Source organism: Prionailurus viverrinus, chromosome B1, assembly GCF_022837055.1.
Source record: "Prionailurus viverrinus isolate Anna chromosome B1, UM_Priviv_1.0, whole genome shotgun sequence".
NCBI lineage: Eukaryota > Metazoa > Chordata > Mammalia > Carnivora > Felidae > Prionailurus > Prionailurus viverrinus.
The window spans coordinates 192,794,095-192,811,612 of record NC_062564.1 but is presented as its reverse complement, the minus strand read 5'-3'; the positions used below and the strand labels follow the sequence as shown (position 1 = coordinate 192,811,612).

Here is a 17,518-nt window from a genome sequence, read left to right as displayed (position 1 = left end):
AAAAATTAAAAATAGAACTCCCTACGACCCAGCAGTTTCACTACTAGACATTTATCCAAGGGATACAAGTGTGCTATTTCGAAGGGACACATGCATCCCCATGTTTATAGCAGCACTATTAACAATAGCCAAAGTATGGAAAGAGCCCAAATGTCCATTGAAAGATGAATGGATAAAGAAGATGTGGTATATACATACAATGGAGTACTACTCAGCAATCAAAAAGAATGTAATCTTGCCATTCGCAACTACATGGATGGAACTGGAGGGTATTATGCTAAGTGAAATTAGTCTGTCAGAGAAAGACAAAAATCATATGATTTCGCTCATATGAGGACTTAAGAGACAAAACAGATGAACACAAGGGAAGGGAAACAAAAATAATATAAAAACAGGGAGGGGGGAGAAACAGAAGAAACTCATAAATATGGAGAACAAACTGAGGGTTACTGGAGGGGTTGTGGGAGGGGAGATGGACTAAATGGGGAAGGGCACTAAGGAATCTACTCCTGAAACCATTGTTTCACTATATGCTAACTAATTTGGATGTAAAATTTAAAAGATAAAAAATAAAATTAAAAAAAGAATGAAAGAAAGAAAAAAAAAAAGAAAGGAAAAGTTAAAAAAAAAAAAATAAAAGGCTAAGCTAGAGCGGTTCCTGTGTGGCCCAGCTGGTCAAGAGTCCAACTACTGGTTCCGGCTCAGGTCATGATCTCACGTTTCTTGGGATTGAGCCCCACATCCGCACTGACCACACGGAGCATGCTTGGGATTCTGTCTCTCCCTCTCTCTCTCTCTCTCTCACTCACTCTCTCTTTCTGCCCCTCCCCTGCTTGTTCTTTCTCTCTCTTAAAATAAATAAACTTTAAAAAAAAAAAGGCTAAGGTAGAACTGTATGTGCAGAATGGAAGGGTCTCCAAGATGTGTTAATATAATTAGTATAATGTGATAATATTAATATAATCTTTAAGCAGTAATAGTGTACATAATAGCATTTGTGTAAAATTTTAAAAACTAGACTTGCATAAAAATAGATATGTATATATTTATGTATAGCTAAATAATATGGTAGTATATGTATAAATTTTGTTTTCACAGAAGAAAATACAGGAAATCTCCAATAGGTTCATGAGAAGAACTTATTTTTCATTGTCTACCTCTCTGTGATGTATAAATTGTCTTTCTCTGCAATTTTTTTAAATATTTCACATTGGTTATCTGACTTGTGGAATAATTTGACATTTTTGTTTTATTTTTTATATCTGTGCATTAAAGAAAACAAATAGAAGTTAGTTTGACAGTGAATTCACTGGAGAGTCATTTGGATGGTTGGCTGGAAAGCAGACTATTCAGCGTATTCAAGGCCATTATAATCAAGCCACAGCTTTCCTTTAAGTTTATTCATTTTTTTTTTCAACGTTTATTTATTTTTGGGACAGAGAGAGACAGAGCATGAACGGGGGAGGGGCAGAGAGAGAGGGAGACACAGAATTGGAAACAGGCTCCAGGCTCTGAGCCATCAGCCCAGAGCCTGACGCGGGGCTCGAACTCACGGACCGCGAGATCGTGACCTGGCTGAAGTCGGACGCTTAACCAACTGCGCCACCCAGGCGCCCCTCATTTTTTTTTATTAATTCAGCAAATATGTGAAAGGCCACCATGTTTCTAGCTCTATATAAGAAGCTCTACAGATTCAAAGATCACAAGCCATGGACAGTATCCTCAAGTTGCTCATGGGCATTTGTGCCAGTGGAATGTATTGTCCATGATGCTGTCATGGAGGAGAGTGCCATATGTGGTAGTTCCCAAGGTGGGAGGGATCTGTTTGCCTTGGGTGATTCATAAACGCTTCACAAAGCCACTTGAACATGACCTTGGGAAGTGTTAAGGTAGAGAGAACATCAAACTGAGGAAACGTGTAAACACAAGAAGAGGTGGAAGGAAATGGTGTGTTTACAAATCTTTAGGTCATCTGGCATGCCTTGTGCATGGGGTGAGGCCAGGAAGTATTCAGAAGATGAGATTGGAAAGGCAAAAAAAAAAAGGCATATCACAGATGGCCCTGTTTACTCTAATGGCAATAGGGAGCCAATGCAGGATGTGATGTAGCTGCATATATGATCCAATAGGTTTCAGAGAGGTCACCCCAACATCACTGAGAATAGATCCTAGTCCCATGGTGGTTACATGAAAGACTGTGAAGCATAGTAATTAATAGCATGGAATGTCTGGATTTGAATTCTGGCTCTACTACTTACTAGTTGTGTGATTTGGGGAAAATTATTTAGCGTTTCTGTGCCTCAGTTTTCTCAGAGTCAATGTCCAATAATCCTCAAAGGTCTAGGTACCCAACTTTCTCCAGGACACAGCTACCCTCATACACTCACACAACAGTTCCCCTTGGGGAAAGACTCAGTACCGAGGTGTGAGTTCTTTCTTAAGGGGACCTGTTCTCCCCTAGATTAAGGGGCTCTGGGCCTATGAACTGATGCAGGTCTGTAACAGTTCAAGGAGCAATGACTCTCAAATAGCTTGATGCAAGTTAGGCGTCTGTTCATGACACCTACAGATATAAAATCATTAAGGTTGAATTAAAAACCCTATACACTTTCAGCTTGAATTACAAGTATCAATATGAAACCATGATGTAATTTATCTTTAGAAAAATACATATTTCATATATCTGCATGGAAGGTCTAGATTCAGGGCATCTGGGTGGCTCAGTTGGTTAAGGGTCTGACTCGATCTCAGGTCAGGTCTTGATCTCAGGGTCATCGGTTTGAGCCACGTGTTGAGCTCTGCGCTAGGCATGGAGCCTACTTTAAAAAAAAAAAAAAAAGGCCTAGATTTGAGGAACAACCTAGTAGCAATGAGTGCCCTCAGCATATAGACTGCAGGCTCTTAATGCCATTTTCTACTAAAAAGAAACAAGGGTTGAAAGATGTGTGAAATATGTGAGTAAGGTATTTAGCAATGTCCACCCTCAAATCTGTAACTCAAACCCTGATCTCTCTCTTAAAGGACCATTAAAAATAACCAGCTGCCTCCCTGACATCTTGACTTGGATGTTTCATAAGACCTTTAAACTCAACATGCCAAAAACAAAACAAATGACCTCCTCCCCACCCCCAACTAAATCTGCCTTGCTACTAATTAGCTGTGTGACTTCAGAGAAGCCTCTTAGCTAGTCTAGTCTCCAGTGTGTGAACTGGGCCAATAACTAAATTATCTCTAGGTCATTTCCAGCTGAAGGAATGTGTGGGACTAAAACTTGCCCCCATTTGTCAGTACTAATTTAATTGTGCATTGTTTCTAAAACTGAACCACTTTTAGGGCAACACTAAGTTCCTATATATTCTTGGAAGCAGCAATACTGTATGATAAATCTTAGCATCAGCTTAGCCATCAGAGATTATTTATTCAGTACTGGCAACTGCGGTGTATTTGGCTGAAATTTCAAATAGCCCATCGTTGCTTTCACTATGGGCTCATGCATCCTGGAACCAACCAGCCAAGTAGCTAACCACCTGCCTCCCTGTAGCAACAGCCAAGGGCCTGTCTGTTGTTGGGAAGATAATTTAGATGACTGGGTTTTTTTTTTCCAGGTCCAGGCTTTTATATCTGTTTCTGAAATGTGACAGGTACATTTTTTTCCAAGGTAGGAAGAAGAGATGGTTTTGACCTCTAGTGCCTATTGAAGCATCTGCAGAAGGGTGACGTCATTTTTATTGCATAAGTGAGGGCACTGCCACAGTAAAGTGAAAGGGGTGATAAGATACTTGGAGGCTGTTAAATGGCACTTAGCAGGAGGGAGGCCTGAGTGACAAGTGCGCACTGCTCAGGGATCACAATACGCTTCCCCTTTCCTTGGCACTCTACACTGTCACGCTGATGGTGGTGTTCAACTTCACTATCTCTCTGCTTAGATGGTTTACTTGATTTAAGGGGTTAAAAAGTTGGGAAAGGTTAAAACAAATGAGAATAAAAGATAGTTGGGAAAAGGTGGAGAAAAGGTGGATCAGCCTCTATCGGCCAGTTCAGAACCACCCCCCCCCCCCAAGGTATAAAAGATAATGTATTTATCTTTTCTCTGAGGCAGTAGAAGTCTGACGTCAGCTGGAGCATCCTATCCTATCCTTGGGAGTCAAAGGAAATGTGACCGGAACCCCCATTAAACAGACAGTGGGAATCTCAGCACCATCCATCCTTTGGGTTTTCAGGGGACTGGCTTCTGTTTCTTCTGGTCTCCACCAGCTCCACGTCCCTGCTTCCACTGGACTCATTCCCTTTAGGGATTAGCTCACTGCCCTGAAGTGCTGTCCAGTTTCTTCAGACATTGTCAAGCAGTGGACACTGCCCGGACACTTTTACTCCCCCAAGAACCGCCTCTATGGGGGTCAAGGCGGCAGAAATGTTGCCTGAAATGTTGGGAGAAGTGTTCCATTGCATGGCATCAGAGCTCAGCGAGCAGCTCAAAGTTGGGTATAGGGCATCTAGCTAGGTTCTTAAAGTTAATTCAAGAAAATCTTCAGCCATTCGCTTTTGTTTTAAATCCATTTGCTACGTCAGTTAGTTGCCATCTTCACACATCAAGGTAGGTACTGCTTCCAATATTTGTCAGGTGAGGAATCTAAGGAATCTGTTGGGTAACTTTCTAAGGCTTCAGACGGTTTGGGGCACACGAGTGATGTGAATCCAGACCTGACTGACTAGGGCCCCTAAACAATTCAGGATTTCATAACATGCTTAGTTGGTAAGGAATTCATATACGAATTCTCACCTAAGCAACAGTCCAGTGGAGGAAGTAGGGATTGAAATGCCCATTTTGCACATGAGGAGCTGAAGCTCTAGAGGAAATTCAAGGTCAACCAGATATTCAAATCAGAAAAACATCCAGGCTGCCCCTTGTCTGTCCGTGTCTCTTGCCAAATAAATAACCAAACAAGACACACATCCTGGACTCAGGCAATGCATTCAACATTGTTAGGTATTGCTATTTATGTGTGACTTGTCCTTTTAATGTTAAGAGCACTTAGAGTCTTAAAAGACCTCTGGGAAAATGGGGAGCCCAATCCCCAGGTCTCCCTTGGAAACTCTGGTTTACCAGCAAGAACCACCACACTGTTGCATATTTACACAGAAGCCTCCTGGGCTTCCAGGAAGAAATGTCTCTTCTCCAGGGGACTCTGTGACTTCTGATTAAGTCCTAAGATAGTGAACTGAAGGCTCTTCAAAGTCACTGTCCAAATATGGCTTGAGCCTTGAGTGAACAAAGTCTGCCTAAGTCATTGGTTTTCAACAGGAGTTGATTGGACCTCCCCTCCCAGCCCCCAGAGGTTATTTGGCAACATCTGGAGACATTTTTTGTTGTCTAGGGGAGGGCTACTGGTATCTAATAAGTAGAGGACAGGGATGCTGCTAAACATTTACAATGCACAGGACAGCCTTTCACAACAATTATTTGGCCTCAAATGTCAGTAGGGCCCAGGCTGAGATACCCTGCCATAAGCCTAAGGTAATGCCCGGGCTCCATCCTGGGCCCTGGTTGACTGACGACACAAAGCAAGCTCAAGGTGGTGGCTATCATGTGTTCTCTGACATAGAAACCTCAAAAACAAGTGGCTTGTTCCCCCATAGAAGAGAATGTAAGGGAACTAAAGTATGAGATAGCCTTCAGAGCTCTTTCTGTGGTGGCTGAACACCAGGGGGAAGGGATGTTTCCCCATCTTCAGGAGAGTGGTCTAGGCGAGTGGCAGGAACCTAGGTGGGGGTAGACAGGGACAGCTGGGGAGCTATATTCCCAAGGAATATAGATGGAAAAGGCAACAAGGAGCAGCAGCAAAGAGGCACAAAGTTCTCCCTGCAGCAACCCTGAGGCAGGCAGGTGAGGTGGGCACTGTGTCCATTAGACAGATCCAGACAGGGAGTCCTCGGGGAATTTCACAGAGGTGATCCAAGCAGTGGCAAAGCTGGAACCAGACCCAAGTCTTCTGATGCTCTTAGAGACTAAATTGGGTGCCCTCCCAGATTTATACTTTGAATTACTAACCCCTAGTGTAAGTGTATTTGGAGAGAGGGCCTTTAAGGAGGTAATTAAAATTAAATGAGGTCATAATGGTGGGGCCCTAATCCAGTAGGACTAGCATCCCAATAAGAAAAGGAAGAGACACCACAAACCTCTCCCCGCATATGCACAATGGAAAGCAATGTGTGGACACAGCAAGAGGGGGGCTGTCTACAAGCCAGGAAGAGACCCCTCTCAACAGAAATCAACATCACTGGCAACTTGTTCTTGAACTTACAGCCTCCAGAAATGTGAGATAATACATTTCAATTGTTTAAGTCACATGGTCTGTGGTATTCTGTTATGGCAGCCTGAGCCAATTAATACAGATGTCAACATTTGGCTCCCTGTGCCAGGCTCTCCCAACCGTGGCCCATCATTCTAATGACACCCAGGTCACCAATGACCAATTATAATGGCTTCTTTTTCAGGACTCAAACCACCTTCCATCTCTGCACCACCCACCACCAGTCAACACTCCCTCTTCAAGGCCTCTCCTCCCATGTGAAACACCAGCTTCACCTATGTCTCCCAATATCTCTCTCAGGGCTCTCTCAGGCTCTCTCTCTTTCATAGGATAGCTATCCTGAAGGTTCCATTTTTGACAGTCTTTTGTTCTAATGCTGCAAATCCTCCCTGGGAAAGCTGCCAAAAGACCTATTTCTACAAGGATTTTAAACAATCTCCATAGCAATGAATGGAAGTACCCAGTCCAGAATCAGTTTGTACCAAATATTTACTGAGTGAAGGAGTAAATGAAGAAATAAACAAACTATCCTCTATAAGTTAATAATTCCTAAAATCCAGTCTCTAGCCTAGCTATTTCTTCTGAGGTCCAACCCTACTGCCTTAGGGACTGCCCATAGCTGCAAAACAAACTACCCTTGAACTCAATGACTTATTACAAGAAGCATTTTTTTTTCTCATGCGGGCTAACTATATGGTTGAGCTGATCTAGGCTGGGCTTGGCTGAGTGGATCTGCCCCATGTTTCAGATTTTGAATCATCCGGGTTTGGCTCCAAGCTGTGAGAGCTGGATTCAGGTCTGCTCCTTTGGGGCCAGACTATAGGGACTGTGGCCACTCAGCACATGGTTTTCTCATGGCAATATCCAAATGGCACAAGCACACCGAAGGCCTCTGCCCATGTTCACAGCCTTTAACATTCCATGGACCAAAGCAGGTTCAAGAAGAAGCCCATCATCAATGGAATGAGGAAGCAAACTCTGTTCATGGGATGGGGGAAGGGGATAGGAGTATTTGCTGAACACTAATGCAAACATCCAAGCTAGCACAACTATATATTGAATCTCCCACAACATATTTCCCCCTTTGAGTATCTTACAAAGTCCTTAAATTCTCCATGTCGTTTGCCAAGAACCTGCCACTACCAAATCCTCCTTTCGTAGAGTTGGGTCTCCCTGTCCATATCCTATTAGCAGGCGATCCTGCTGAATTTGGACAGAATTCCAAATACCTACTTCTACCAGCCAGCTCCCCTGAATTCTGAATCACCCACCTTCTAGAACCCCTCATTGTCCTGGCCCACACAGCTGAAGAACTCTCCCATTGCAGACATCAGCCTGACTCACACTTGTGCTGCCTAGGCTTTTCAGACACTGTGTCCCTGGCATCTCAATGGGATGCTCACTTCCCAGCTCCTGTTGTTCAGTGCTGGTTCTTCCCCTACCAGTCAACTCCAACTACCAAGGTCCCACAAGGCCCTGTGCCTCTGCTTCCCTAAGTCACAATGAGAATACTACACACTGCACAGCCCTTTTGAGCACTCACCTGCTGTAATGGAAACAAGCTTCTCTCTGTCAGCTCTTCTCTGGGGATAGCATGTCATGGATGTGGCTATGAACCACTTTTCATGGAACTCACATTAGGACCCACCAAAGGGGAGAGAGGTCAGCACATGAGTTACTGATTAGCATTTGCTTTCCTGAGGCATGGTTTAGTTTACATTTGCTCACAAATACACACACACACACACACATACACACACACACACCCCTATACTCTGTTCTAATTTCCCCACTCATTTTTATTTAGGCTGTCACCAGATAATTTGATAGGCTTCCTTGGGACCAATGGGCCGTGCTCCAGGAGGCTGAGGACAGGAATAGCAAGTCTGGACAGGAGCACTTTGGCAGCATGGAGAGGAAAAGCTTTGCAAGACGAATGTCGCCAGTATTGCTGGCTCTTGCCTGCTGTATTAATTTCTCCTTTAAAAGAAAGCTGACCCATTTTTTCCGGCCCACAGCCCTAATGGACTCTTATTCAGAGGCCATCCTTCTCCCACATAAAGAGCTGTATTGTGTTTAATGATAAGGCTTTTAATGGAATTTGCTATTTCTGGGTCTCTGGGAAAACGCCATTAATGAGCTTGCAAGAGCAAGGAAAAGCAGACGCTTCAGGGGCGTGCTTCTCAAGGGCAGGCTACCCTGGCAAGATGATGCACGAAAACCAGAAAACAGGTTCTTTCACACTTTCTTGGAACTGGTTTGACCTAACAAAACTATGATCGAGACAAACTTTGTCTTCAAAATGTCAAGGTATCGCTCTTACCCGCCCCCATGCTACCCACCCCCAACATCCTCTCGGCATGCCCCTCATTCTGATATCGCCCACAAGGGCTTCTGTCACCCTGATCATAACAAAACCATCAGCAGAGTGCAAAACTAGACCAAGACACGCAGGTAAACTAAGCAGACTAACACCTGCCACTCCTTCAAAACCTGGAATTGATCCAAGGCCTGTTTAAGACACTGCGAATGACATGAGGAGGAGCGACCCAAGAAAGAGGCAGGCCACTCCAGGTGCGTAGGTGGCAGTTTTAATAACAGCAAAGGGACCTTTCATACGAGGCTTATCTTGGGTGACAGTAAGACAAACGGACGCCTGCACCCACCCTACAAATCTTAAAAGGTTACTATGAGGCCCTCACCAGGCCCGGTCACGTATATACTGGTGGTTTTCAACACCACATCACCCTCTCAAGGCTGTGTCCTTGGAGCAGCCTCTGGGAGCTGGAAAGGCAAGCGGAACCCACATTCCAAGGGCAGGAGAGGGGGTGCCCGGGTCCAGCTCACAGGTCAGTTGGTGGTCCCGTCTTTTTGATGACGGTCCCCAACAATGCAATGCTTCTCTGAAGGAGCCGCTTCTGCCATCCCTGGGCCCTTCCTGTGATGTGCTGCCACCTCTTACAGATGGGAGTTTTGCTGGCACACCTGCCCTTTCATGTCTCCTGCTGGCACTCGCCGTGTCCTGGCACTCATGGAGCACTAAAGACATAGAAAAAAGGTGTAAGATGCGGACCTTGTCCTCAAAGGTTTAACAGTTCAAACTAATCCGACTCCCGTTACTATTATTGAGAGCAGAGCCTTATGCTCCAAGCTGTTGAAAGTTCAAAAATGAGGAAGACAAAACAGAGAGTCCTGGTTACCTTACAGGCTTGCTCAACCTGAAGTCTGCAGCATCACCTGAGCTGGCTGAAAATGCATATTCTCAGCCCTCACTGGGGACCGACTGAATGCAAAGTGCTAAAGGTGGGCCTAGCCGCGTGTGTTTAATACTAACGTCTGAGCAGCACAGGCCTCAAGAGCTTCTAGAGAAGTGTAGGAAATAAGACAAACATGCAATCTCGCTGCTACCAGACAGGCCAAGCCCGGGCCCGGCAACGGATCAGGACCTATCGCCTAGGCCAGAGGCAGTGGCCTTGGAGTCAGGCTGAAGTCACAGCCACCAGTGCAGTTTTCAAAATGCATCACTGCCTGAGCCCCACACTTTGCTGGTCTAAATTTTCGTTAAAAAACCCTGACGGTTATGAGAGGAGAGCAGCTCAGCAGATATCTGAGAGAGCAGTAGCCTTCAGTAATGGTGAAGAGGGGATTGTAAGAAGCCAGTGTATTTGCTTTCTGTGGCACCATAACAAGTCACCCACAGACTGGTTTCCAACAACAGAACTTTAGGGGAGCCTGGCTGGCTCAGTCAGGAGAGCGTGGGACTCTTGCTCTCAGGGTCATGAGTTCAAGCTCCACATTGGGTGTAGAATTTACTTAAATAAATACTTTAAAAAATAAAGTAAAACAACAGGACTTTATTCTCTCACAGTCCTGGAGGTCAGAAGTTCAAAGTCGAGGTGCCTGTAGGGCCTCACTCCCTTCTGAAGCGCAGGGGGAGAATCATCCATTCTTGGCCTCTTCCAGCTTCTGGTGGCTGCAGGTGTTTCTTGGCTTGTAGGAGCACTTCTCCAATCTCTGCCTCCATTGTCACAAGGCCTTCACCTCTTCCATCTCAAATCTTCCTCTGCTGTTCTCTTGTAAGGACACCTGTCATTGGATTTAGGACCCACTCAGATAATAGAAGATTATCTCATCTCAAGACACTTAACCTTCAAAGGCTCCTTTTCCCAATAAGGTAGGATTCACGGGTTCCAGAGCTTTGGTGTCTACCGGGGACACAATTTTTGTGTGTGTCTACCACAGTCACCAACAAGAGAAGACAGCGTCTGCCAAGCATACAATTAGCACGAAGCAGTAAAAGACTGAGCAGTCTCTTGGGCTTGCTTGTTAACCAAATGGGAGCCTGAAGTTCAAGGGGCAAAGTTATTATGGTAGCTGTTCAGAATTCAGCAGGCAGGGGCATAGCTTTTCAGGAAAATTTCACCACCATTCTGCTTCGAAAGACTGAGGAGAACACTATGTCTGATGATGACATCAATGATTCACAAGCAGGCCTCCCTGCTTCCTGTTTTGAAGTTCCACAGCAAAGGAAAAGGTTTTCTCAGGAGACCAGGGACAAGCCAGGGAGAGCAGCTCATGTGCCACAGATTCCACTGGAGCCCTGAGCTGTGAGGAAGCTGCTTGCTTTTCTGATGGCTTGAGCAACCCAGGAGCATCCTTGAGCGACATCCTCTTACTCTGGAGGATCAGAATACAGTAACTTCAAATAGGTCCATTACACAGTCAGAATGTGAAATGACAATCTGGGCCTGTGATTATGTCACTGTAGTTTGAAAGTAATTACAGTAGCCCCTTCTCCCTGCCCTTATCTGCTGGGGACACATTCCAAGAGCCCCAGTGGATGCCCTGAACCCACAGATAGTACCGAACTCACTTGTACGTGCTATAGGTTTTTTCCTTCACATACACATTTATGATAAGGCTTAATTTATAAATTAGGCATAGTAAGAGATTAACAACAATAGCTACTAATAAAATAGAGCAACTTTAATGCTATACTATAATGAAAGTTATGTGAATGTGGTCTCTCTCTCTCAAAATGTCTTAGTGTACTGTCCTCACCCTTCTTGTGGTGATGTGAGATGATAAAATGTCTACATGATGAGACAAAGTGAGGCAAATGCCACAGGCATTGTGACATGTATATCACACTGTATCGGGAAGATCATCTGCTTCTGGACTGTAGTTGACCCTAGGTAACTGAAACCACGGAGAAGGGGGGGACCACTGTACATCATGGTCTCAGAAACTATGAATGTTGCTCTCATGGAACTGTCCCAGCAGTTTATAGAGGTAGAGAGCTGTAATAAATGCCTTTAAAAATGGCAAGCTTTGCGGTTAACAAGTCAGGAGAACATCTTGTATATGAGACTGCTTTCAACTAGTCACAAAATAGCCCTCTCTCCAGGTCTCTCCCTTCCAAACTTCCTGATATTCCTTCATAGGAGTCTACCTGTAACGAAGGTGAGTTTTGCTCATAGAAATTTAACCAAAGAAAATAATATAGCACATGTGTAGTCTCAAGAACATCCATCATAATACTAATTACAATAATGAAAAACTGGAATCAACCAAAATGCCCACCAATAATAGTTCTCAGGGAAACTTCCTTGATGCCTCGGGCTGTTCAATGTTTTCATACTTCTTGCTTGGTAACATATCAAAATTGTAATTTGCTTGCTGTATAAAAACAGTAGATAATAAATAAACATTGAAAAAAATTATGTTGGAGAGCTCAAGATCTATTGTGAAGGTAACACAGTAGTTATGTATCATGTAACCCTATTTTTGCAAATTATATGTCTATATTTGCATGGGGAATTATATAGTAGGATGTGTAAAAATATTACTTATTATATCACTATAGTTATTACATATTTGAAAATGCTTTAAAATCTTGTTGTTTGTATTTTTGATTTTTCTAAAATGGATGTTTTTCTTTTTTTTTAATTGTTTTTAATGTTTATTTTTGAGAAAGAGAGACAGAGCACAAGCAGGGGAGAGGCAGAGAGAGAGGGAGACACAGAATCCGAAGGCGGCTCCAGGCTTGCAGGCTCCAGGCTCTAAGCTGTCAGCACAGAGCCTGACTCAGGTCTCGAACCCACAAACCGCAAAATCATGACCTGAGCTGAAGTCAGACACTCAACAAATTGAGCCACCCAGGTACCCCTGGATGCATTCTTCTAAAATAGTATATGATTGGTCATTGCTCTTTTATTTTACCTTATAATTCTGGTGTCCTGAAGGAATTGGAATCTGACCAATGGAAGCACCAAGTTTGGTCAGACCCTGTGTCCGTAGTCAGGGGCTGGAAGTGACTAAGTCAGATGCTGGCTTGGGAGGGAATGGAAGAAGTCCACTTACTTGTCAGATTTGACCAGTTCCCCACAGCACTCAGAAAATTAGAGAGTAGCACCTCCTGAGTTCTGGCCTTGAGAAGAGCTTCCCCACTTTCCCACAAAATGTATGTAGACTCTGGTTAAAATTTGATACTTTATCCCAGGAGCAGAGGAAGGTCAGGGTAGAGCTGTATTCATTTAGTCCATCAATGAGCACATGTGGGCACCGATCACTAACCAGGCACTGTTTTGGGCACTAGAGGTAGAGGAGAAAAGAAAGCACACAGAAATCCCTGCCCTCAAGGAACTTCCTCTGCAGAGAAGAGAAGGCAATAAATAGAGAGAGGAGAAGAAGAAAATAGCAGATAGAGCCAAGAGGACCTCAGAAATGAGCAGGGCAGCAACACAGTCTAGGGGCACAGGGAGGCCGGGTTCGAAGAGACATCTGAGCTGAGACTGGTCAGCCAAGCCAGGGGTTGGGCAGAAGACTCCACAGGACAAAGACACTGAGCAGCACAAACTGGGCACATTTGAAAGGCCAAAAAAGAAGGACGATGTGGCCCGGTAGGTGACACTGAGATGGTCAGCAGCCACCTCAAGTGACCACCATTGAGAATGTATTCTAGGTGAACAAATTTCATTCCAAGAGAAACAGGAAGGCACGGCATTTTAAACAGAAGAACGACACGTTCTGGTTTATATTTTAAAGGCTCATGCTCGCCACTGTGTGAGGAGCCCGGGTAGACCACAGGATCCTGAGGAGGCCACAGCCAGGGTTGGAGCAGAGGTGGAGGTGGACAAGGAGAATGGAGATGGACTGATTCGTTATTTGTTTATGGGGTGAAGTCACCAGGACTTGCTTTCAGAACTGGATTCAAGCAGGAGAAAGATAGGATTCAGTTTATTTTGTTTAATGTTGTTTTAATTTAGCAGCTTTATTGAGATACAATTCTTATACCATACAATTTGCCTAATTAAACTACAGTTCAGTGGCTTTAAGTACATTCACAGAGTTGTGTAACCATCACTACAACTGTCTTTAGAATATTCCCTTCAGGGGGGCACTTGGGTGGCTCAGTTGGCTCAGTCAGTTAAGCAGTTAAGCATCCGACTCTTGGTTTTGGCTCAGATCATGATCTCATAGTTGGTGAGTTCAAGCCCTGTGTCGGGCTCTGCACTGACAGCACAGAGCCTGCTTGGGATCTCTTCTTCCCCTCCCCCACTCACTCTCTCTCTCTCTCTCTCTCTCTCTCTCTCTCTCAAAAGTAAATAAACTTAAAATATATATTATATAAAAACATAATATTCTTTACCCTAAAAAGAAGCCCTGTATCCCTTAGCCACTACCTGCCCCCCACCTCGTACTTTGTACCACATTTCATTTATCCATTCTTCCACTGATGGACATTTAGCTCATTTCTATTTTGTGGCTATTATGAATAATGCTGCTATGAAAAGTGTATGAGTTTTTGTGTGGGTGTATGTTTTAATTTCTCGTGGGTACTGCAGAATTGGTGGTTCATATGATAACTCTGTTTAACTGTTGGAGGAACTGCCAGACTGTTTTCCAAAGCAGGTGGAATGTTGTGTGTTCCCACCAACAGTGTGTGAGGCTTTGATTCGTTTTTTTTTTTATAAGGGAAATTATTTTTAAGTTTATTCATTTTGAGAGAAGGAGAGAGAGAGTGAGAGCGAGAGCGCACAAGCAGGGGAGGGGCAGAGAAATGGAGAGACAGGATCCCAAGCAGGCTCTGAGCCATCAGCACAGAACCCAGCGCAGTATTCGAGCTCCCGAACTGTCAGATCATGACCTTAGCTGAGATCAGGAGTCCAACACTTAACTAACTGAGACACCCAGGTGCCCCAAGGCTTTGATCCTGTTTTATGGTCACTCTGGCTGCTGTGTCGAAAAAGGATTGATGCAGACATCAGAATGGTCATGCAAAAGTGGAGGTTATCTTAGTAGAGTTCAGACACCCCACTTAAGGTGTACTTCATTTGCTTGTTTTATGGCAAAAAGATTTTTGTGAGGAAGCCATCTTTATACCATGAATCACATCATTAAATGAAAAGATTCCAACAGAGAGAACTTGTTAAAACAGATCTGCAGTTTTCAAATCTAGGATCCTAAAGCAAACTGGTATGGAACTGAGTGAACATCTGTCCCCAAACAAGCTCCTGCAAGCAGGAGGGTATTTTCAGAGAAGCTACGGGAGTCAGGGGGTACAATAAAGCTTCCACACCTTTAAGCCATGAAAACCCAGGGCTCAAGTGGCAGCCTGTGGCTGAGGACCCCTGTGGCAACAGGCATCACTCCTACTGCCTTTGGACCCTGCCTCTCTGTCCCAGAGAAGAGCTGGCTTTGTTCCCACTGCTGCTTTGGACAACTGGGCAAGAGTCCTGTCCCTCTGCACTTCTTCCAGTCCAGAAAGGAATGGGAAGCCAGTGTCTATCAAGCTCACAATATGACCAGCCCTGGGCGAGACGCTCCATTTGCAGTCAGTAAAACCTCTTCTGTCAAATTACCAAGGAAGAAACATTTATTTTTTCCAATTAGAGATGAGGAAAGTTGGCCCCTTTGGCTCAGAAGGTCAGAAAAGACTTCTCTAAAGAGTTGGTATTTAAGCTGATACCAGCCACGTCCAGATCAGGAGGAAGAACAGTCCACAGTAAACCCCCAAATCATTCATTAGCTAGCTCTCCACGTGTCTTCATGTTTTTTTTCATTTAATTTTTATTTATTAGCATAAATAAGAGTAAGAAGTATCCCTCTAGAAACAAATCAAGTTTAAATTGATTGAAAAGATAACTTTGAGTAGAAATTGTCATTGTTTTTCCTTAATCTCTCCATAACAATAGCCCCCACTCCATCCCTACAGACATCCACTATCTCCCTCACACATTAGTACCATTGTCTCTGCTAATATGTCTGAGTAGACGTTGGACCTGGGGGAGATCATGTAAACCAATGGCATGGCAGACAACGTGCGTTTCTATGGGCAGATGGCTCCTTGAGAAAAAAGGAGGAAGAGGAAAGAGCTCTGCCCAATTCCTACTCTTAGCCTCAGTAATTGGATACGCATTCCCCCTTCCATGGGAAAAAGTAGTAAAGATGATTGGGAGAGGTTAAGTCTGGACACATAAGGATGACCAGGGAAGAAATATTCCCCACCCTCCACACACACCCAGCACTAGGTTCTGGATGTCCTGGTTCTGTCACTACATACTAATGTGACATTGGGCAAGAATGCTGGCTCTCTTCTGGGTCTCAGATTTCTTCTCTCTCAATTAGAGATGGTGCTTCCCTCCTTGCCATGCAGAACTGCTGTGCGCACAGGATGAGTAAGTGTGTCAAAGGCTTTGCAGAGAGCACACACACTACAAAAAAAAGAATGAAATCTGGCCGTTTGCAACAACACAAATGGATCTCAAGGGTACAACACTAAGTGGAATAGGACAGAGAAAGACAAATACCATACGATTTCACTCATATGTGGAATCTAAAGAACAAAACAAATGAACAAACAAATACAGAAAGACTCATAGATACAGAGAACAAACTGGTAGTTGCTAGAGAGGAGGGGGATTTGGGGAGATGGGCGAAATAGGTGAGAGGGATTAAGAGGTACAAACTTCCAGTTATAAAATAGATGAGTCAAGGGGATGAAAAGTACAGCATAGGGAATGTAGTCAATAATATTATTACAATGTTGTATCATGCAATGATTATCATGGTGCAATGTATGGAATTGCTGAATCACTGTGTGGGACACCTGAAATTAATATAACATTATGTGTCAACTATACTTAATAAAATAAATAAATAGGGTCACTTGGGTGGCTCAGTTGGTTAAGCGTCCAACTCTTGATTTCGGCTCAGGTCATGATCTCATGGTTCATGGGTCTGAGCCCTGCGACGAGCTCCACACTAATAATGCAAAGCCTGCTTGAGATTCTCTCTCTCTCTCTTTGCCCCTCCCCCCACAAATAAATAAAATTAAAAAAAAATAATAAGATAAATAAGTGAAAAATGAAAGGGGGGTTGGGAACTAATATAAAGCCTTGAAGCTCAAAAAGAAAAGATTACAAACACTAACAAATCATAAGGTATCACGAATGTGTGGAAGTTGCAGGCCCTTGCTTGCAGGGTCTTCCAAGAGACTGGCGGAGATGTTTTTAAAACAGTGACTGAGAGGGTCCCGTAGGGTTAGTCTACTCCTTCTACTTTTAGCTGGGAAGCTTCTGGCACCTAGCAGAACTGCTCATTGTCGCCCGGGCCCATTTTCTCTGATTGGGAGATGAGAGGGAGGGCCGTGGGTATGTGGTTACTTGTGGTCCGGGTTCCGAGAGTCAGTCTTCAGTTGGAGAAATGGTTCATGGGCAGGGAACGCACACTTTCCCACTCATTTGCTTGTTCTAATTTAAAGGGGTCTTCATTAAAGCTTCTATTTGGGGCAAGACTTTCTATCCCTCGAAAGTTGAAACTGGGGAATCCCTGAGTATGAGGGATGCCAAGCCTTCTGGGGTATGAGGATGTGGAGAGCCCTGGAAAAAAAAAAAAAGAATCAGCCTGAGATTGCTGGGACAGAGCAAAAGCAGAGGTGGGCCTGACTGTCCCAGGCTTGGCTGGGCCAAGCTGCCTGATGTTTTCAAGACTGAAAGCTTCCCAAAGGCTTTCATAGGGATGGATTTGGAACCTCCTGTTGCCCAAATAACCCTTCTGCATCCACTTTACTGTTTAAACCTTCACTTGTTCTGAAACGGTTGCTCTTGGCCTTGAGAAAACAGCAATGCTTGTCACCTCTCTCTCGTCTCCTTCAAAGGTGGGGCCTGGGGCGTTGTATGCTTCATGTTTGTTTTTAACTTTTT

General features: G+C 44.1%; 1 protein-coding gene and 1 long non-coding RNA gene across 6 annotated transcripts in view; both read right to left on the bottom strand.

Annotated features, from left to right (window-relative positions):
• The window catches only part of FAM184B (family with sequence similarity 184 member B), a 186,884-nt gene that overhangs the window by 127,049 nt on the left and 42,317 nt on the right, over window positions 1-17,518 (bottom strand). The window lies entirely within an intron of this gene.
• Window positions 8,887-11,994, bottom strand: LOC125163627 (uncharacterized). Its single transcript, XR_007151521.1, has 2 exons — window positions 11,895-11,994; window positions 8,887-10,988 (listed from the first exon to the last, which is right to left on the bottom strand). It is a non-coding gene; the product is annotated as an uncharacterized LOC125163627 (long non-coding RNA).